Genomic DNA, 22,280 nt, shown 5'->3' with positions numbered 1-22,280 from the left:
CTGAGATTAGAATCAGGCAATCGTAGATTGTTAGGGTGCCACCCCCTCTCCAAAACTGATTACATACCAATCATAGACAAGGCAGTCTAATTACCAGCCACAGAGCCCGTGCAATCAATACATGTTCAGCACCAAGGGATGAGGTTGCAACCCCATAGACTGTGAATCTTATAACCAGAGGAGCCTGTGGCGAGTGATGTCCGACAATGACCGACAGAGGCTCGGAGGTGTGGATCTACGAACAAATCATATGTTTGTAAAAGGGGTGACAAACAATGCAGAGGGAACCAGGACAGCCATCACTAATTTTGGGGCCCCTTACACAGCTTTAGGCAGGGCCCCCTGGAGCAGAGAACTGGGGGGGGCCTCCTCTCTCCTCCTGAGAGATAAGCTGGGGGGTTGTGGTAACGAAAGTGTCATCTCTTCTCTTCTCCCTCCTGCCGCGAGATGATAAGCGAGATGGGGGGGGGGGGTTGGTGCTGATGAACAAAACAAAGTCAAGTCAAGTCTTCTCTTCTCTCTCCTGCCGCGAGTTGCTGAAGTCAGACGGAAAAAAAAACGAGGGGGGGGGGGCGGGCCCCTGGCGAGAGTTGCTAAAGGTGGGTTTGGTCAGACAATAAAAACGGGGGGGGGGCCCTGGGGACCATCAGGCCCCTTACAGGTGTAATGCCCATACCCCCCTGATGGCGGCCCTGGAGGGAACCTACAAATCTACTACGCCTGTGCCGAATGAGCTACGAGTAAGCATCACACGATGTGAAACATGTCAGCCATCCTTTTCCTTTTGTTCACTTCTTTTTGACTGCAACATTGTTGGTTGTTTTTTGTTTTGTTGGATTTCAATTGCTGAATAAAGATATTGTTTTAAGGAGTGCGGCAGTCCAGGACCTCTTTTCATCCTGTGCCGAATGATGTCAGGACACGGCCGACAACGACTTGGAGGCAGCTAACTACGAAAGGGATGCAGGTTGGGAAACAAAACGAATTGCAACTTTGCGTGTGATCCGAAAGATTTGAATCCTACCTGCAACAGCGAGCGAGAACGTAGAACCTGCAACTCACTGGAATTGAACGCACAGACTCACGAACCATGAGGTGAGCTGGGAAGAGACGGCCTAGTGATGTATGGAGCACCGGAACCGTCAAGGGATACAGGTTAGTGTGTTGCTTAAATACCCTCCCAGACTCCTCCCATAAATTCAAGCCACCATACTGGCCTTTATATATATATATATATATATATATATATATATATATATATATATATATATATATATTTTTTTTTTTGTTTTTTTGTTTTTTTGTTTTGTAAAGGTATATAAAGAAATGTTAATCTAAACTGTGGCACAATTTTTAAACTGCTGATAAGCAACACCTGTTATTTGTCATACCCTCATTTCTCCTCATTTACCTGCTAGGAAAAAACCTGTGATTTTTCACATGAGGCAAAATAGCTTGTTTCAACTCTCTAAACAAAATTAGCTATCCAGATAAAGCTTCAAAGGAGCCATAGAACTCGTTAGTATAATATTTCTTTAAAATGTCAATAAGCGAGTCTGACTGGTGAATGGCAAATCGTAGGTGTTAGGAGGAGGGCAGGAGAATTCCCAGAGGTTCTAATCCAGCACGTTTCTGAATCAGAGCAGCGTCTGTTATAAATTAATGAAACTGTGTCTGGCAACTCTCATTTTCATATTCTTTCAGGATCATGACAAGGGAATGCAAAATATAAATATCTGTTAAAAGTCAGACTTTAACAAGTGAGTTACATGGGATACATTTTTATTGGACTCACTTAAAAAACAATAATGCATTTTTTCAAACTGACATCCAAAATTGCCTTCTTTAATTCTTCTGCTGAAATCCTTCGGTAGTTTTGGAACATCAAGATGAAGAGTTATTTTTGTGGTATAAAATAAAGTCACAGAGATGTTAAAGGGAAATAATTTAATATTTCAGTGATTGCATACATTTGCTCTGTTTCTGATAAATATTAGGAAGGGCTACTTACCCAAGAGCATATAAACATTTGTTTTGTTAACCTGGATTCTGCCTAATTTGCTTCTCATCACAGTTACACAGTTATTTTCTAGAGGAAAACCATTATTTGTTTTTAGTTTTTATTGTGATGAATTATAAAACTGGCTGATTGTAAAAGTAATTTTACCTTTGCACCCCCCAATACCAGGAAGTATTCTCCCCTTATTATTCCTGTCGATATTCTATCTATACAATAAGGGGCTAATTTACTAAAGTCAAAATGACTGTGCACTTTGCAGTTGCACCAGATCTTAGTAAATGAGCTGACTTCCCTCATCCAATCATGAGCAAGTAAAAATGCTGTTTTTTTTTTTGCATGTGATTGGATATTCCAAGTAAAGTGAATTGTTACCTCATTTACTAATCTCTGAAGCATCTGCCCTTGCAGGGTGCAACTACACTTTGCAAAGTGCACAGTCTTTTTGCCTTTGGTAAATCAACCCCTAAGTGTCTATATTAGCTAGATTCAGAGAGAGTTACGGCGGCATATCAGTAGATATGCCGTCGTAACTCTGAATCTACGCCGTCGTAAATTTAAGCGTACGCTTAAATTAGGCTAAGATACGAGCGGCGTAAGTCTCCTACGCCGTCGTATCTTAGGGTGCATATGTACGCTGGCCGCTAGGTGGCGCTTCCGTTGTTTTCCGCGTTGAATATGCAAATGAGCAAGATACGCCGATTCACGAACGTACGTGCGCCTGTCGCAATTAGTTACGCCGTTTACGTAAGAGATACACCGGCGTGAAGATAAAGCTGCTCCCTAGGTGGCGTAGCCCATGCAAGTTATGGACGTTGGAACAAGCCTATCTTTTTACGTCGTTTGCGTAAGTCGTACGCGAATAGGGCTGTGCGTAAGTTACGTTCACGTCGTAGGCAGTGGTGGACATATCTTAGGCATTCTATCCGACGCATGCGCACTGGGATACGTCCACGGACGGCGCATGCGCCGTTCGTTGATAACGTCATTTACGTGGGGTCATGCTTAATTTCCCTAAAACACGCCCACCTCTTCCTCATTTGAATTAGGCGCGCTTACACCGGCACATTTACGCTACGCCGCCGTAACTTAGGACGCAAGTGCTTTGTGAATACAGCACTTGCCTCTCTAACTAAATACCATACGCTACGCCCGCACAAAGTTTCGCTGCCCTACCTGAATCTGCCCATATGGTTGATAAATGATAGTCGAAGGAGCAAAGAAGACCTGCTGTACTAAAGTAAGTGGTTCTATCCGTAAATATGAACAGTCACATTAAACAATTATGTATTTAGGAATATAGATAGAGCCCTGTGTACACCTCCAGTTCTAGCTTATCAGGTTCAAAACAATAGTGATAAGTGAGTCTTCTAACCTGTTCAGTCCTTTTTCCGTCAGTGGAGCATCATCCGGCAGTTTGTGAATCCACCTAATAGACATTAGATTGGTTAGAGAGACTGTCACCTAAGGTCTATGGGCCCATTTATATTATGTTTCTCTTAAACTGCAGAGGAATAATTCAAGGGCTATACTAGGAAAGGTGGTCCAGACAAAAGCCCTGCAAAGGAGCTGTGTTGGAGGTTTTTCCAACCTTAACCACATAAATCCTTGTTCACATGAATCATATATTTAGATTAAAGAAAAAAAAATGTATTTAAAAAAAATATATGTACAGTATTTGAGATTAGAAATGCTTTGTTAATCCGGCATACATCTTTTCATTTAAATCTATGTATTTTTGTAACATTTAGTTGAAATAAACAAGCTTGAGCAAAGTTTTTTCTTCTATTTACCACCCCCAAAAATTCAAAGGTCCTATATGCATAAAAGCTTAAAAAAATTTACTAATTCAGAAAGGCTTTCTACATCCTGAATCCACCGTCTAAATTCCTTTTCATTTGCGAATTGACAACTCCATTGGAATCCACAGATTCACATAGATTGACAGTGAATTCACAGACTTGGATCAGCAGACTTGTAAACGTCAGGTCTTGGACCACCCATTACCAGTCACTAGAACACAGTTCTGCATCACTTCATATCAACTGCTACAGCTTAACACTTGCAAGGGGAAATAAGTTCAAGATGTGGGTCTGACAGTGTTATGAGGGGCTCGCCCTCCTCCTCACCCTTACCTCCTCGCTCCTTCTCCACCCCAGAATCAAGTATGTTTACAACTACTTGGTAATTTTAGGTCTATGAAATCATTTGCTTGGTGTGAAAGGGGAAGGGGTTCCGAGCCAAAATAAATGTGCACGCTGCCAAGATGAGAAGAAGAAAAGGATTTAGTAGAGGAGAAAAGAACGAACTGTTTCATGCAATGTATTATAAGTAAGACCCTAATAATATGGGTTTATTTGCTGTGGTTGGTTGAAGGTTGACAGCAGGGAGCTAAATAATATTTGTTGTTTTCCTAAGAGGGATTCAGAAACTGTTATTTTCACTGGTGACCTAACGGAACTCCTCTGCATATAAAATAATTGTAAGGGAAAAGCATAGCCAAGACATGGCTTATGTAAGAGGAATAAGGTACTGTACTATGGGGAAATGCTGACAGCATAAATAGCAGGATTAAAACAGATGTAGGAATATTGAAGAAAATGGCAAGATTGCAAATGCAAAGAAAAAACGTGAATCAACAAGGTCATTTTGGAAAGACAGAAATAATGTTAGTTAGATTTTTGGTTGGCTGTCAAAAAAGTGATATTGACAACCAATGTAAGCATTGTAATCTAGTGATGTATAGTGTAAAGCAGGGGTGCCCAACCTTTTGAAGGCCGAGGGCCACTTAAAGCGACTTAGTAACCAGTGGCGGGCCACAATGAGCAGAGTGGGCAAATGACAGGTCTGTGTCCAGTCTGCATATGCCAAGCAGACACAGCCCAATCTACTCTATGGGCCCTATGATCCAATCAGATGGAAGGGGACAGATCCACTTCTGTTTTTTTTAGCAGATCGGATTGAAGATAGGCAGGTGTAAACGGACAAAAGTCTGTTTACATCTGCCAATCCATAGAAGTGAATGGAGGGTCCGATTGGGTCAGACCGATTTCTTGAAAGGAGCCTGAAGCCCTGTACACCCGATCGGTTTGTCTGATGAAAACAAACTGATGGACCGTTTTCATTGGACAAACCGATCGTGTGTGGGACCCATTGGTTTGTTTTCCATCGGTGAAAAAAACATATTTTAAAATTTTCCTATGGATAAAAAAACCGATAGAAAAAAATGATCGTCTGTGTGGAAGTCCATCGGTCAAAAATCCATGCATGCTCAGAATCAAGTCGACGCATGCTCGGAAGCATTGAACTTCATTTTTCTCAGCACGTCGTAGTATTTTACGTCACCGTGTTGAACACGGTTGGATTTTTGACCAATGGTGTGTAGGCAAGACTGATGAAAGTCAGCTTCATCGGATATCCGATGAGAAAATCCATTGGATTAGATTCCATCAGATATCCGAACGTGTGTACAGGGCTTAAGGCTGCTTTTATACTGATGGTCTGTGGTCTATTGCGGCGCAGTGTACCAGTGGTTTTCCAGCGGTTTTCCAGCAGTTATCTGCACTTTGCCATAGATGTCTATTACATCTTGCAGGTGTGGGCACTTTCTGAAAAGCCGCTTGCTTCCTCTACCGCCGGCTTTATTTACAACACTGATGCTCTCAGATGGAAGGTCGGCAACCTGCAATCTGGGCTTGCCAACCAGCCATCCCAGAGCAGGAGGTTGCGTGCCACATCAGGGGGCTCCACGGGCCACATGTAGCCCTCGAGCCACTGGTTGGGCACCCCTGGTGTAAAGCATGACTGACCCTAAGCTCATGGCTGGTTAAAAATATATTGTTTGTTGAGAAATGTTTTTTAGTTTATATTTGTTCAAATGTGTAAAGGGGGACTGTAGTCTCTATTTCAAGTCATTGGTATATTTTTCCCTCTTCCATGTTCTAGGTATTCAGTTGGTCTGTTCCACCCCTGTGCCAAGCTATTTAGTGGGTGGGTGAAGCTAGGTGAGGGGAATGAGTGCTCAAGATGGAGAACAGAGAATGCTAAAAGATGCACACTGAAATGTACAATGAGAATTTAGAAACATAACCAGATGCCAAAAAAGGGGTGAGCTTCAGGTATTCTGGAACATCACATAGCAGGTAGCACTGCAGCAATCTCCTTTTTATAGCACATATGGAAAAGAGATTATGCTAGTTATATCAGCATAGAGATGGGATTTGTGAAGTATGAAAATGTTTATGTATATACCAATGATGTATATGACAGTGACATGAACTTTCATGTTGCCAACTTACCAATAATTTGCAATGTTTGTAGTTAAGAAAGTTAAAGGACATAAACCCCTCATTATTGTTGGCCAATCAGGATATTGCAGTAGGCCTCTAGGATGCAAAAAGTTCATAGCCTAATCCTGGGCATTTTATAATAGCCAGGTCAGGCGCATGTGGTGGCCTGGAGACAATGGCCATGTCAGTGGAGTGGTCAGAGAGGTTTCACGGATGCACTTGCCAGGATGTCTGGACTACCATTATGTTGTACTCAGACATGTTGCAGGGCTGCCCTGTGGACCAGATTTGGAACCACCAGAGAAGAAAAGCATGGCAATGTGTAAATATTACTCCTGATCTGGCCTAGATGCTGAAGAAGTCACTGGCACCTTTATATAGTTAGCACAAGTATGATGGAGTTAAATCATGGGCCAGGAACTGGCAAAGCAATCCAGACCCTGAGTAGCTTGTCCTTTCAGCAACCCAGTCATTTTATTTATTTATTTATTTATTTATTAAAATTCTTAAAAGTACAAAAAAGTACAAAACGCAGTCAGTTACCCATAGGCCTCGATGCGCCGAGAACAACAATACAGCAACAACCAAAAAAACACACACAGGCAGCGGAACAGATCAAATTTAAAATAGTAGCAGATCAAAGAACTATAAAAACCTATGTAATTCCATAGGCTAGACTGAAAAGCTCAGTTTTTAAAAGCTTCCTGAACTTAAAAAGATCTTGACAAAAAAAAGATGCATTGTAGACAATAAATATTTTAATAATTATATACAGTATCTCAATTTCTACAGTTGCAAGCAAAAGCATGTGAACCCTTTTGGAATGATATGGATTTCTGCACAAATTGTTAATAAAATGTGATCTGATGTTCATCTAAGTCACAACAATAGACAATCACAGTCTGCTTAAACTAATAACACACAAAGAATTAAATGTTACCAATTTTTTATTGAACACACTTTTTCACAGTGCACTTGGAAAACGTATGTGAACCCCTAGACTAATGAGATCTCCGAGAGCTAATTGGTCTGAGGTGTCAGCCAACTGGAGTCCAATCAATGAGATGAGATTGGAGGTGTTGGTTACAGCTGCCCTGCCATATAAAAAACACACAGTTCTGGGTTTGCTTTTCACAAGAAGCATTGCCTGATGTGAATGATGCCTCGCACAATAGATCGCTCAGAAGACCTGCGATTAAGAATTGTTGACTTGCATAAAGCTGGAAAGGGTTATAAAAGTATCTCCAAAAGCCTTGCTGTTGATCAGTCCACGGTAAGACAAATTGTCTATAAATGGAGAAAGTTCAGCACTGCTGCTACTCTCCCTAGGAGTTTTTGTCCTGTAAAGATGACTGCAAGAGCAGAGCGCAGACTGCTCAATGAGATGAAGAAGAATCCTAGAGTGTCAGCTAAAGACTTACAAAAGTCTCTGACATATGCTAACATCCCTGTTAGCGAATCAATGATATGTAAAAAACACTAAACAAGAATGGATTTCATGAGCGGATACCACAGAGGAAGCCACTGTTGTCCAAAAAAAAACATTGCTGCACGTTTACAGTTTGCACAAGAGCACCTGGATGCTCCACAGCAGTACTGGCAAAATATTCTGTGAACAGATGAAACCAAAGTTGAGTTGTTTGGAAGAAAACACACAACACTATGTGTGGAGAAAAAGAGGCACAGCACACGAACATCAAAACCTCATCCCAACTGTGAAGTATGGTGGTGGGGGCATCATAGTTTGGGGCTGCTTTGCTGCTTCAGGGACGGATTGCTATCATCAAAGGAAAAATGAATTCCCAAGTTTATCAAGACATTTTGCAAGAGAACTTAAGGCCATCTGTCCACCAGCTGAAGCTCAACAGAAGATGGGTGTTGCAACATGACACCGACCCAAAGCATAGAAGTAAATCAACAGAATGGCTTAAACAGAAGAAAATACGCCTTCTGGAGTGGCCGTCAGAGTCCTGACCTCAACCCAATTGAGATGCTGTGGCATGACCTCAAGAAAGCGATTCACACAAGACATCCTAAGAATATTGCTAAACTGAAACAGTTCTGTAAAGAGGAATGGTCAACAATTACTCCTGACCGGTGTGCACGTCTGATCTGCAACTACAGGAAACGTTTGGTTGAAGTTATTGCTGCCAAGGGAGGTTCAACCAGTTATTAAATCCAAGGGTTCACATACTTTTTCCACCTGCACTGTGAATGTTTACTTGGTGTGTTCAATAAAAACATGGTAACATTTAATTCTTTGTGTGTTATTAGTTTGAGCAGACTGATTGTCTATTGTTGTGACTTAGATGAAGATCAGATCACATGTTATGACCAATTTGTGCAGAAATCCATATCATTCCAAAAGGGTTCACATACTTTTTCTTGCAACTGTACACTGCCTCTGGATTCATGAGCTACCAGCTAGAAAATCTTCTGCATCTGACACTTCTGAGAGCGTTGGATGTCAGGTTCACCCTGCACACTGTGGTTCCACCCGCCAACAGGACACAGAAGTGACAGCACCCAAAAGAAACCGATGTGGCATTTGATGCAGGCTGGATGCTGAAAATTTGTAGCCGCAAGTATTTGGTGAATACAGAGGAGATCAGCAGCTGAGACAATTAAGAATTTAAGAAAGTATCTTCCAGTCAGCAAATGTATTTAAGTTTTGTGCTGAGGTGACAGGGTTGCTTTAAAGAAGAAGTATACAGGCAGTCCCAGATTTACGAACACAATAAGGACTGTAGGTTTGTTCGTAAGTGGAATTTGTGTGTAAGTCAGAACGCTGCACTTGTAAGTGTAACTTCCGCCTGTGCAGGGATGTGGGATGTTCCGGGCGCTTCTGGGCATGCAGTACATCTGGGGCTCTTCTAGCCATGCCATACATGTAGTACTGCAGTGTGGGATGTGTCCAACGCTGCAAAATAGCTGCTCAAAGGTATCCAGGACAAGTGTGGAGCACAAGCGGTCTGCATTGAGGCCTTCATAAGTAGGGGTCATTCGTAACTCGGGTGTTCGTAACTCAGGGACTGCCTGTATTATAATTTGTAGATATCCCCAGGGAAACTATTGTATGGATCACTGGATCTTGTTCTGATCCATGCCTTGGTTGTTGAGCTAACATTGTTGACAGCTCCTACCCCACCCCCAACTCCCCCCACCCTTCCACCCCCACCACCACCACTACTACTACTATCACTGTTTGGCCACCAGCAACTGTTATTGATTTAAAGACTTCCGATACCATCAATAGGGTATTTCTGATGTACATATGTCAATTGTTTTGAGGCCTTTGAGCCCATGTTCTTAATCTCTGATTTTAATATACGTATCAATAAATATATAATGTTTTATAATTATGTATGGTCTCCTATCCTGAGCCTATAAAGTCCTGTTTTCTATTGGCGGGTTCTGAGTTAGTCAGCCTGCAATCTTTTGTGTAGTAATGAAACATTGCATGTTCCTCACACACCATCATTCACAATAATGCAACCCCACAACATTAAAAATCCCCATGTAGCTAATCTACTAGTCTCTCTCTCCAAAATATATGGGAGTGGGTCTGAGCTCAGTCTTTCCTCCAGAGTACAAGAAAGATGGCGGAGGGGTTAAGCAGAAGAGGCACAGAACAGAAAGATGAGATGGCAGATCTGCACATTTCCCCCCTCTTCTTTGTGTGAACTGTAGGTCACTACCCCCTCTCCACTGTGTGCAACGCTGTATCCTGGCCTAGGCCAACAAGGCCCAGGCCTAGGGCAGCACTGAAAGAGTCACCGCCGGCTTGCGCTAACCTGTTAGTGTAGCGCCAGTCTTATGGGGTGGGCTGGGCTGAGGGGAAAATTAGTCTAGCCCCCCCATAAAGCGACTACACTGCTTCCAGTATACGGGCGGCCGGCATTCCTCAACTGTGTGGGGGGGCTTCTTCTAATTTTGACAAACCTTCCTCACTGTGCTATATGTTTTCTGCTGCATCATTGGCATGGTTATATATCCTCTCCATAAAATTATCAGACATTTGTGCTTAAAGTAGAACTATAGGCAACACTTTGTTTTCATTTTGGATAGAGTAAGGGAAGGTTGTAGCCCCTGTCAGTTTATTTTTTACCATCCCTGTGCAATTGCAGAGATTTCCCTTTACTTCCTGCCCCATAGCCAAACAGGAAGTGAGAGGAAATCTATGCAAATTAGTGGAATCCATCTCCCAGGCCCTCATAACTAGTGTCCCCACTAGTTCTGGGTGGCCCACATAACTAGTGTCCCCACTAGTTCAAGGCAGGTCTTAAACAGAAAGGGGTGTGGCCTTGAAAGGAAGGGGTGGGTTATATTTAAATTAGGGGGTGCATGAGTTTAGTCAGGCCTAGGGCAGCACAAAACCTAAATACACTACTGACTGTGTGTCTGGTGTGCTTCTGGCAATGTGTGTTGGGAATAAAGAATCTCCTAAATACACACTGATCATGTTTGCCCTATCCTGTGAAACCCAGGGAGCTGAGCATGTGTATATTGTGATCATGGGAGACCTGCTATAAACTACAAGTTCAAGAAATTACTATAAAAAGATGGTGCTGCTCATTAATATCACCTTAAAAATTGGGTGAAGGCTACATTGCTGTGCTATAATTTTCCCACAAGAACACCCATAAATTGGGTTTAAAGGGTCACTAAAGGAATTTTTTTTTTAGCTAAATAGCTTCCTTCCCCTTACTGCAGTCCTGGTTTCAGGTCCTCATTGTTCATTTTTGCTCTGATGTTGCTGTAATTCTGCTCTGTTGTGGACACTTCCTGGTTGTCTGGCTCCTTATGAAAAAAGTCATGGGAGACTTTAGTTTCGTTTTCCTAGCCATGACGCTCCATGGCACTGTCCAGCACAGAGGCTTGAAATAACATGCAAAGACTAAACTACTTTCACTTTCATTTTTGCATCTAGGAGGCACATTATATGATTGATTTTTATCTATTTTTAATCGTTTTTAAAAGGAATCAGTTAACTATTATGTCTCTTCCCTGTAAACAGTCATTTCAGCAAAAACATTTTTTTCCTTTAGTGATCCTTTAAAGCGGTGGTTCACCCTAAAATCCACTTTCTGTCACTAGATCCAGCATACTGCTGACATCTGCAGTATGCTGGATTTTTTTTTCTTTTTTTTGTACTTATCGTTTTATCCAAATGTCTGCTCCGGCTCGAGCAGGGAATCCGTCGGGGAATGGGCGTTCCTAAGTAAAGCGCAGTTGATTGACGGGCTTGGATAGCACGTCACACCTTCCGGAAATAGCCGACGTGACTCTCGGCTGCTTACGGCGCTATACGGCGCCTGCGCCTGCCGTGTAGAGCTGACTGCGCAGGCGCCGTAAATTGCCGAGTGTCACGTCGGCTATTTCCGGAAGGTGTGACGCGCTATCCAAGCCCGTCAATCAACTGCACTTTACTTAGGAACGCCTATACCCGGAAGGATACGCCGCTCGGAGCCGGAGCAGACATACGGATAAAACGATAAGTAAAAAAAAAAAAAAATCCAGCATACTGCAGATGTCAGCAGTATGCTGGATCTAGTGACAGAAAGTGGATTTTAGGGTGAACCACCGCTTTAAGCCTGGAGTGGAATTGACAATGAACACAAATAGACATAAACAAGTAATTTAATTGCACAATGTTGCCTTAGATAAGAATGCACTTGGTCCACTGGCAGATTCGACAACTGTTTTGCAAATTTGGGTGATACTTCATCTTTAAAGCTCCAAGCAGACAGCTAAATGCATGATAATAATGATTGTAATTCTGTTTGCCTGGTCTTGCAAAACAGGCACTTTGGCCTCTTCTCTCTCCTAAATGATCCATCTAGGTTTAGATGAAGCTTGGAACCCTTTGTGTAAGAGCTGGGTGCAAACCAGGCATCTTATGAAGTTTACCTTTGATGTAATGAATAAATGTTGCTGAGATGCCCAGCAAGTACAAACACATCAGTCGGCTTTGCTATCCTGCTGAATAAATGGATGGTGAAAGATACGTGTTATGTCCCATACACACGACCATGAGAGATATCACAGCTGTGTGTATGCTCCATCGCTTTTTTCCCCCGACAGGAAAACCGCCGGGGAGCCCGGCAGGAAAACTGAGAACATGTTTTCTTTTCTCCTGCCGGGATTCCTGCCTGTCTTTTTCCTGGCAGTTTTCCTATGGGAAACACTGCGATGGAGTATACACACGGCCGGGATTCCCGGCTGTCTTTTTCCTGGCAGTTTTCTTATGGGAAACACAGCGATGGAGCATACACGCGGCCGGGATTCCCGGGCCAAAGCTCTCATTGCAGTTTTCCTGCCAGGAAACCCGGCTGTGTGTAGGGAGAAAAAGCTGCCAAGCAGGTTCTCGGTTTTGCCCTCGGTTTTCCCAGCGGACTTTTTACCGCCGGGAAAACCGATTGTGTGTACAAGGCATCAGAGTCTAGGGTAGGGTGACCAGACATCCCCGGTTTCAGGGGACAGTCCCCGGATTGAGGACACTGTCCTCAGACCAAGTTTGTCCCCTGTTTTGTCCCCACATTGAGGACACTGTGCCCAGACCAAGTCTGTCCCCAGTTTTGTCCCCGGATTGAGGACACTGTCCCCAGACCATGTCTGTCCCCAGTTTTGTCCCAGGATTTGATTTGAACAGGGGCTGGGGCAATTTCATAGACAGTCAGTGCAGAATTAAAAAAATAATAATTCTGAATTACACCTCCCCGCTCCTACTATCTTAGGGGGGTGTATTTTTTCCATTATCTGTGCACCTCTCTGATGATCATGTGCTGGTCAGAGTGGAGGTAATATTTCTTCAGTTTCGGGTGTCCATTCAGCTCCGCTCACATTTTCTTCTGCCTTGGCTCAAGTTCCGGCCTGCTTATCTCCTTGCCTTCCCTGGCGGAGTGATCTTCCTCCGCTCCCCACCCAGTAGTAGCCGGGGCCTGGAAAGTAACACAGGCTGTGAGGCGGGCGGCGACGGGCAGAGAGTCACTGATTGCCACCATTACTAGTAAAAAACAAAAAAAATATGTCCCCGGATTTCATTTTAAAAAATCTGGTCACCTTAGTCTAGGGTGATCCGGTAGGAGCTTTGAGTGAGATAATGAGAAAAGTTGCCCCAGATGACCTGCAGTTAATCAGAGGGATTATGTCTGTTCAGGAGAGAGGTCTTACCAGGAGATGTGGTGATGATGAGGGGATAGCAGAAATATGCACCCCAACAGAGGGAAAAGTTCTAAATTGCAAAACAGAGACAGAAGAGGTGAAGTTTTGTATTCTGTCTGTGGGATGTCAAAATGTTACGAGGTCATGAGTCCTGGCAGTTGGGCAGAAAGCAAAAGCTACATGGCCTATTAAGAATTAGTAAGAGACATTGGGGTTGATTTACTAACAGCAAATAGACTGTGCACTCTGCAAGGGCATTTACTCCAGAAGGTAGTAAATGAGGGGAAGCTCTCCTGACTTCCCTCATCCAATGATGTGCAATCAAAAATGCAGTTTTGTTTTATTTTCCTTGCATGTGATTGGGTATTCTTAGCAAAGTGAAGCTTCATATTGTTTACTAAGCTGTGGGAGTAAATACCCTTGGAGAGTGTAACTGCACTTGTAAAGTACTCAGTCTATTTGCCTTTAGTAAATCAACCCCATTGGTGGATGCAGTAAGAGAAGTGTGTACCCAAAGATAGATGTCACAGTCTCAATACACAGAATGTGTGAATAAAAACAAAATGGATTGGAGAAGAATTGCCTCCTGATCCTTTGGTGTTACTGGCATCCGTATCTGATTTCTCTGCATAAACATTGTAAGATATATCCATATGTGTGGAAAAAATATATACAGGCATACCCCACTTTTAAGTACGCAATGGGGTTTATTTACTATAGCTGGAAAGTGCAAATCAGGCTCACTTCTGCACAAAAACCAATGAGACTCCAGGTTTTAATACCAGGCTTAATTGAACTAAATGGGGTTAGAAGCTCATTGGTTTCTATGCAGAAGTGAGCTTAATTTTGCACTTTCCAGCATTAGTAAATAAACCCCATTGTGTACTTAAAAGTGGGGTATGCCTGTATTACTTTTTGTATAATGATGAGCCAACTGACCTTTGTCTTGTAGTGTCCATTCATTGCATTCCTCCACAAAGAACCCCCTGAAGAAGACTTTCTGTAGTTGAAACGCTGGGTCATTGTTGTGATGTTATGTTGAATCTGAAAAGGACATATCAAAAATTGTTTCTGTAGTCATGAACTTCTGTATCTATGATGTTTCATTTTAAACAACATTTTTATATATTTGCATTCAATAAAAACGTTATTTAATAAATACAAGTATTGCTGGTGCCTCGAGTCCTTTCTCCGATTTTATTTTTTATATATACATTGGGATGTGGCATCTGTCCAACACTTGGACAGTTACGCTTTTGATTAATATTATGTGTGAATAAAAGTATTTTAGTTACAAATGTTGTGGTAAAACTGTCACTGTACTTGTGTACTACCTACACTTTCAGGTTTTTACAGTATTGAAGGGCAAGTATATATACAGTATAAGCAAAAGAAAGTAGTATACCTGCTTAACCTGGCAATCAAATAAACCACACAGGGGGGAAACTGGTGCATGCAAGGACCTCCTTCGGTCCACATATACAAAAATCATAATTTAACCGCTTCAGCCCTGGAAGATTTGGCTGCCCAATGACCGGGCCATATTTTGCAATACGGCTCTGCGTTGCTTTAACTGACAATTGTGTGGTCGTGCGATGTTGTACCCAAACAAAAATGATGTCCTTTTTTTCCCACAAATAAAGCTTTCTTTTGGTAGTATTTGATCATCTCTGCAGGGTTTTTTTTTTTGGGCTATAAACAAAAAAAGAATGACAATTTTGAAAAAAACACAATGGGGGTTATTTACTAAAGGCAAATCCACTTTGCACTACAAGTGCAAACTACAAGTGCAAAGTGCACTTGAAATTGCACTGAAAGTGCAAATGGAAGTGCAGTCGCTGTAGATCCGAGGGGGACATGCAAGGAAAATAAAAAACAGCATTTTAGCTTGCACATGATTGAAAAATAAAATCAGCAGAGCTTCCCCTCATTTAAGATCTACCCCTCAGATTCACAGCGACTGCACTTCCAAGTGCACTTTCAATGCAATTTCAAGTGCACTTTGCACTTGTAGTTTGCGCTTGTAGTACAAAGTGGATTTGCCTTTAATAAATGACCCCCAAAATCTTTTACTTTTTGCTATAGTAAATATCCCAATCTTTTAATAAAAAAAAAAATATATATATATATATATATATATATATATATATATATATATGTTTTCCTCAGTTTAGGTCGAAATGTATTCTTCTACATATTTTTGGTAAAAAAAAAAAAAAAATCGCATTGTGTTTATTGATTGGTTTGCGCAAATGTTATAGTGTCTACAAACTATGGGAAATATTTATGGCATTTATATGGTGTTTCTAATTTTTTTTTTTTTTACTAGTAATGGCGGTGATCTGCGATTTTTTGCAGTATTGCGCCGTTGTGGGGGACACTTTTGACACATTTTTGGGACCATTTACATTTACAGAGCGATCAGTGCTATAAATTTGATTACTATGTTAATGTCACTGGCAGGGAAGGGGTTAACACTAGGGGGCGATCAAGGGATTAAATGTGTACCATATTGTGTGTTCTAACTGTGGGAGGAAGGGGACTCACTATAGGACATGACAGATTGTGTTTTCTGCTTTGTAGAAAGACACGATAATCTGATCGAGCCCACAAGTGTGCTTCCGATGGTGTCACACAGAAGAGGAGGAGCCCAGAGCATCTACAAGGGACCCAAAAATAGGAGGATCGGGGCTGCATAAACATACATATTAAAAAATGCATTAATTGCTACATTATTAGCCTAAAATTGGGTTGCTGTCAGGATGCTCATGGAATAGAACATGCCTCAACAAATATCCTCAAAATAACCTTCTTGAGGATAACATCAATTGACTTGGTTGTAATTTTAGCTAGCTGCGCAGGGTACTGTTTTAGATAGATAGCAGCATAAGGGATTATATAGGCATGCAAAGGGCTTATGTGTACGTGCCTCTTAGGAGATAAAGATAAGTACCTGTAATTACATGAAGGCATGGCTAGCTATCATGATGAAGCAGAGAATGATGTATCACTTCATATAAACAATTATGAGATGTTATTATTGTATTATATATGCTCTTCGTTGCTTTTTTACCCCAGCTATGTCCAGAAAAATGCTGAAAAAATAGATAAATAGGCCGGGAGGAGAAGGAGGAGCCAGTCTCTTGGGACCCCTGGTGTTGACCCGCAAGCAGTTACTCAGATGGCGAGCCCAGATCCTCCTCCTCTCAGTGCTCCTGGCCCTGCCCTCCTGCTGAGTGCCCCCACAGCAAGCAGCTTGCTATGGGGGCACCTGAGCCACAGCTCCCTGTTTCCATTCATGCATGGAGCCGTGACATAGCCCTTTCTTTCCTCATTGGCTGACTGATTTTGATTGACAGCAGCAGAAGCCAATGGCGCCACAATGCTGTCTCAGCCAATGAGGCGAGGAGTCCAAGCCAGCCTAGTGTCTCGTGCAACATCACTGGATCTAGAGGGACCTCAGGTAAGTATCTGCTGAGCACAGAAGGCTTTTTATCTTAATGCATAGAATGCATTAGGATAAAAAAAAACCTTATGCCTTTACAACCACTTTAAGGGTTATATTATTTTAATTGGATTCAGAGCTCATATGTTCTCGGGACTGTGGTGTCAGGGAACAGGAAAGAGTGGTCTGACACAAACTTGGTCCATTCCTCTGCCTTTCTTTGGCCTGTTTCCATAGATCTCAATCTAGGCAGAATCTGTTGATTTTGTATAAGTGTTTTTACTATATTAAGTTACCATTTTTGATTGTCTCTGCTTTCAGGGATATTTGTTGTAGTAAATTACCCGCAGGTAACGAGATTATATTACCGAATTTCATTGCTATTAATCTTTGAGTTAATAAGATTCAACTGATTTATTTGACGATCTTGATGTATTTTGAAAATGTCGGAACCCAGAGTGTCAGGCCTCGTACACACGACCAGTTTCCTCGGCAGAATTCAGCTTCCGACCGAGTTTCTGGCTGAATTCTGCCGAGAAACCCGGCCGTGTGTACACTTTCGGCCGAGGAAGCCGACGAGGACCTCGGCGAGGAAATAGAGAACATGTTCTCTATTTCCTCGTTGTTCTATGGGAGCTCTCGTCCCGCCAAGCTCCTCGGCGGCTTCAGGGCTGAACTGGCTGAGGAACTCGATGTGTTTGGCACGTCGAGTTCCTCGGCCATGTGTACGAGGCCTCAGAGGTGTTGGAGGATTTGCAAGGTCAGGGCAACCAGTGGGGTATGGATTCTTTAAGCAGCCCTCATGGGGATATCGCTACACTTTACTTTGATGGTGTGCCACTCAACGCTCACGTTCAACACACTCAACACATAGCTGTAAAATGTCCCTTATCCCCATAATGCCGGCCCTTCGGCCCTTTAAGGGGTTTCTAAAACTTTGATTTGTTTACATTTTGGTACCCAAATATGTGGCCGTTCGGTGTCAAGACCCACCCGCCAAGAGGCCACATATTTGCGTACTGTTGGTGTGAAGAGATTAAAGGAAACTTGTACATGCTGCCATACTAATCCTCTACTTTCTCTACTTGCTGAAAGCAAAAGGAAGCCAGGCAATTACAAATCAGCAATAGTAGCTAATATATTTATGCTCTTCAAATTTCCTTGTTCCTGATAGAAGGGGAGAGCTTCTTCTTCTTCTTCTTCTTCTTCTTCTTCTTCTTCTTCTTCTTCTTCTTCTTCTTCTTCTTCTTCTTCTTCTTCTTCTTCTTCTTCTCCTCCTCCTCCTCCTCCTCCTCCTCCTCCTCCTCCTCCTCCTCCTCCTCCTCCTCCTCCTCCTCCTCCCCGGAAGGATTTACCCACTTAATGACCAGGCAACTTTTAGCGATATGTCACTGAGTTACTTTGTCTGACACACGGTCCTGCAACGCTGTACCCAAATAAAATGTATGTCTTTTTTTCCCCACAAATAGAGCTTTCTTTTGGTGGTATTTGACCACCTCTGTGTTTGTTTGTTTGTTTGTTTGTTTGTTTGTTTGTTTTTAGCGCTTTAACCACTTAACCACTTAAGACCCGGACCATTATGCAGCTAAAGGTCCTTGCCCCTTTTTGCGATTTGGCACTGCGTCGCTTTAACTGACGAATGCGCGGTCGTGCGATGTGGCTCCCAAACAAAACTTGTGTCCTTTTTTTCCCACAAATAGAACTTTCTTTTGGTGGTATTTGATCACCTCTGCGGTTTTTATTTTTTGCGCTATAAACAAAAATAGAGCGACATTTTTGAAAAAAATGCTATATTTTTTACTTTTTGCTATAATAAATATCCCCAAAAAATATATAAAAAAATATATTTTTTTCTCAGTTTAGGCCGATACTTATTCTTCTACCTATTTTTGGTAAAACAAATCGCAATAAGCGTTTAACAATTGGTTTGCGCAAAATTTAATAGTTTTATGGCATTTTTATTAATATTTATTTTTTACTAGTAATGGCGGCGATCAGCTTTTTTTGTGTGACTGCGACATTATGGCGGACACAACGGACACTTTTGACACATTTTTGAGGCCATTGTCATTTTCACAGCAAAAAGTGCTATAAAAATGCATTGATTACTGTGAAAATGACAATTGCAGTTTAAGAGTTAACCACTAAGGGGCGCTGTAGGGGTTATGTGTGACCTCATATGTGTTTCTAATTGTAGGGGGGCAGGGCTGGACTTGTGACGTCATTGATCGTCTTTCCCTATATCAGGGAACAGACGATCAGTGACAGTGCCACTGTGAAGAACGGGGAAGGTGTGTTTACACACACCTCTCCCCGTTCTTCTGCTCCTGTGACTGATCGTGGGACACCGGCGGCGATCGGGTCCTCGGGTCCCGCGACCGCGGTCACGGAGCTTCGGACCGGGTCACGCGCACGCGCCCGCGACCCACGGCTGGGCACTTAAAGGGGACGTACCTGTACGTGCCTGTGCCCAGCCGTGCCATTCTGCCGACGTATATGTGCAGGAGGCGGTCCTTAAGTGGTTAAGGACCGAGCCTTTATCTGAGATTTGGTGTTTTCTTTGCTAGAAAATTACTTAGAACCCCCAAATATTATATAACTATATATATATTTTTTTCTAACACCCTAGAGCAGGGGTGGGCAATTATTTTTTCGATGGGGCCACATGAGAAACTAAAAATATTTTGGAGGGCCGGGCCAAAAGGCTAAACTCAATACTGCATAAAATCAATTGTATTTCTTTATAAAAAGCAGTAAATATCATTGTTGGAAAACTGGTACGAGTACTTGTTATAGACATGGCACAGGAGGGGGACAGAGGCTGGGGACATGGCACAGGAGGGGGACAGAGGCTGGGGGCGACACAGGAGGGGGACAGAGGCTGGGGACATGACACAGGAGGGGGACAGAGGCTGGGGACATGACACAGGAGGGGGACAGAGGCTGGGGACATGACACAGGAGGGGGACAGAGGCTGGGGACATGGCACAGGAGGGGGACAGAGGCTGGGGACATGGCACAGGAGGGGGACAGAGGCTGGGGACATGACACAGGGGGGGACAGAGGCTGGGGACATGACACAAGAGGGGGACAGAGGCTGGGGACATGACACAGGAGGGGGACAGAGGCTGGGGACATGGCACAGAAGGGGGACAGAGGCTGGGGACATGACACAGGAGGGGGACAGAGGCTGGGGACATGGCACAGGAGGGGGACAGAGGCTGGGGACATGATACAGGAGGGGGACAGAGGCTGGGGACATGACACAAGAGGGGGACAGAGGCTGGGGACATGACACAAGAGGGGGACAGAGGCTGGGGACATGACACAGGAGGGGGACAGAGGCTGGCGACATGACACAGGAGGGGGACAGACGCTGGGGATATACGCTGGGGACATGGCACAGGAGGGGGACAGAGGCTGGGGACATGACACAGGAGGGGGACAGAGGCTGGGGACATGACACAGGAGGGGGACAGAGGCTGGGGACATGACACAGGAGGGGGACAGAGGCTGGGGACATGACACAGGAGGGGGACAGAGGCTGGGGACATGACACAGGAGGGGGACAGAGGCTGGGGACATGACACAGGAGGGGGACAGACGCTGGGGACATGACACAGGAGGGGGACAGACGCTGGGGACATGACACAGGAGGGGGACAGACGCTGGGGACATGACACAGGAGGGGGACAGACGCTGGGGACATGACACAGGAGGGGGACAGACGCTGGGGACATGACACAGGAGGGGGACAGACGCTGGGGACATGACACAGGAGGGGGACAGACGCTGGGGACATGACACAGGAGGGGGACAGACGCTGGGGACATGACACAGGAGGGGGACAGAGGCTGGGGACATGACACAGGAGGGGGACAGACGCTGGGGACATGACACAGGAGGGGGACAGACGCTGGGGACATGACACAGGAGGGGGACAGAGGCTGGGGACAGGCAGCCACTGTTTAATCAATAACAATTGATTAAACAGTGGCTGCATGTGATGGCACAGTGGCTGCGTGTGATGGCACAGTGGTTGCGTTTGATGGGCACAGTGGCGACAATTGATGGCACAGTGGCTGCGTGTGATGGGCACAGTGGCAACAATTGATGGCACAGTGACTGCGTGTGTTGGCACAGTGGCTGCGTGTGTTGGCACAGTGGCTGCATGTGATGGCACAGTGGCTGCGTTTGATGGGCACAGTGGCTGCGTGTGATTGGCACAGTGGCTGCGTTTGATGGGCAGAGTGGCTGCGTGTTATTGGCACAGTGGCTGCGTGTGATGGGCACAGTGGCTGCATGTGATGGGCACAGTGGCTGCATGTGATGGGCACAGTGGCTGCGTGTGATTGGCACAGTGGCTGCGTGTGATTGGCACAGTGGCTGCATGTGATTGGCACAGTGGCTGCGTGTGATTGGCACAGTGGCTGCATGTGATTGGCACAGTGGCTGCATGTGATTGGCACAGTGGCTGTGTTTGGGAACAGTGGCAACAATTGATTGCACAGTGGCTGCGTGTGATTGGCACAGTGGCTGCGTGTGATTGGCACAGTGGCTGCGTGTGATTGGCACAGTGGCTGTGTTTGGGAACAGTGGCAACAATTGATTGCACAGTGGCTGCGTGTGATTGGCACAGTGGCTGCGTTTGATGGGAACAGTGGCTGCGTGTGATTGGCACAGTGGCTGCGTGTGATTGGCACAGTGGCTGCGTGTGATTGGCACAGTGGCTGCGTGTGATTGGCACAGTGGCTGCGTGTGATGGGCAGAGTGGCTGCGTTTGATGGGCAGAGTGGCTGCATGTGATTGGCACAGTGGCTGCGTGTGATTGGCACAGTGGCTGCGTGTGATTGGCACAGTGGCTGCGTGTGATTGGCACAGTGGCTGTGTTTGGGAACAGTGGCTGCGTGTGATTGGCACAGTGGCTGCGTGTGATTGGCACAGTGGCTGTGTTTGGGAACAGTGGCTGCGTGTGATTGGCACAGTGGCGACAATTTATGGTGGCACAGTCGCTGCGTGTGTTGGCACAAGTGGCTGCGTGTGATTGGCACAGTGGCTGCGTGTGATTGGCACAGTGGCTGCGTGTGATTGGCACAGTGGCTGTGTTTGGGAACAGTGGCTGCGTGTGATTGGCACAGTGGCTGCGTGTGATTGGCACAGTGGCTGTGTTTGGGAACAGTGGCTGCGTGTGATTGGCACAGTGGCGACAATTTATGGTGGCACAGTCGCTGCGTGTGTTGGCACAAGTGGCTGCATGTGTTGGCACAAGTGGCTGCATGTGTTGGCACAAGTGGCTGCGTGTGTTGGCACAAGTGGCTGCGTGTGACCCCTCCCGGCCCTGCCTACTGTTATCACCGCGGCGGGG

Source organism: Rana temporaria, chromosome 7 (assembly GCF_905171775.1).
Source record: "Rana temporaria chromosome 7, aRanTem1.1, whole genome shotgun sequence".
NCBI lineage: Eukaryota > Metazoa > Chordata > Amphibia > Anura > Ranidae > Rana > Rana temporaria.
Note: the sequence above shows the minus strand (reverse complement) of the source record.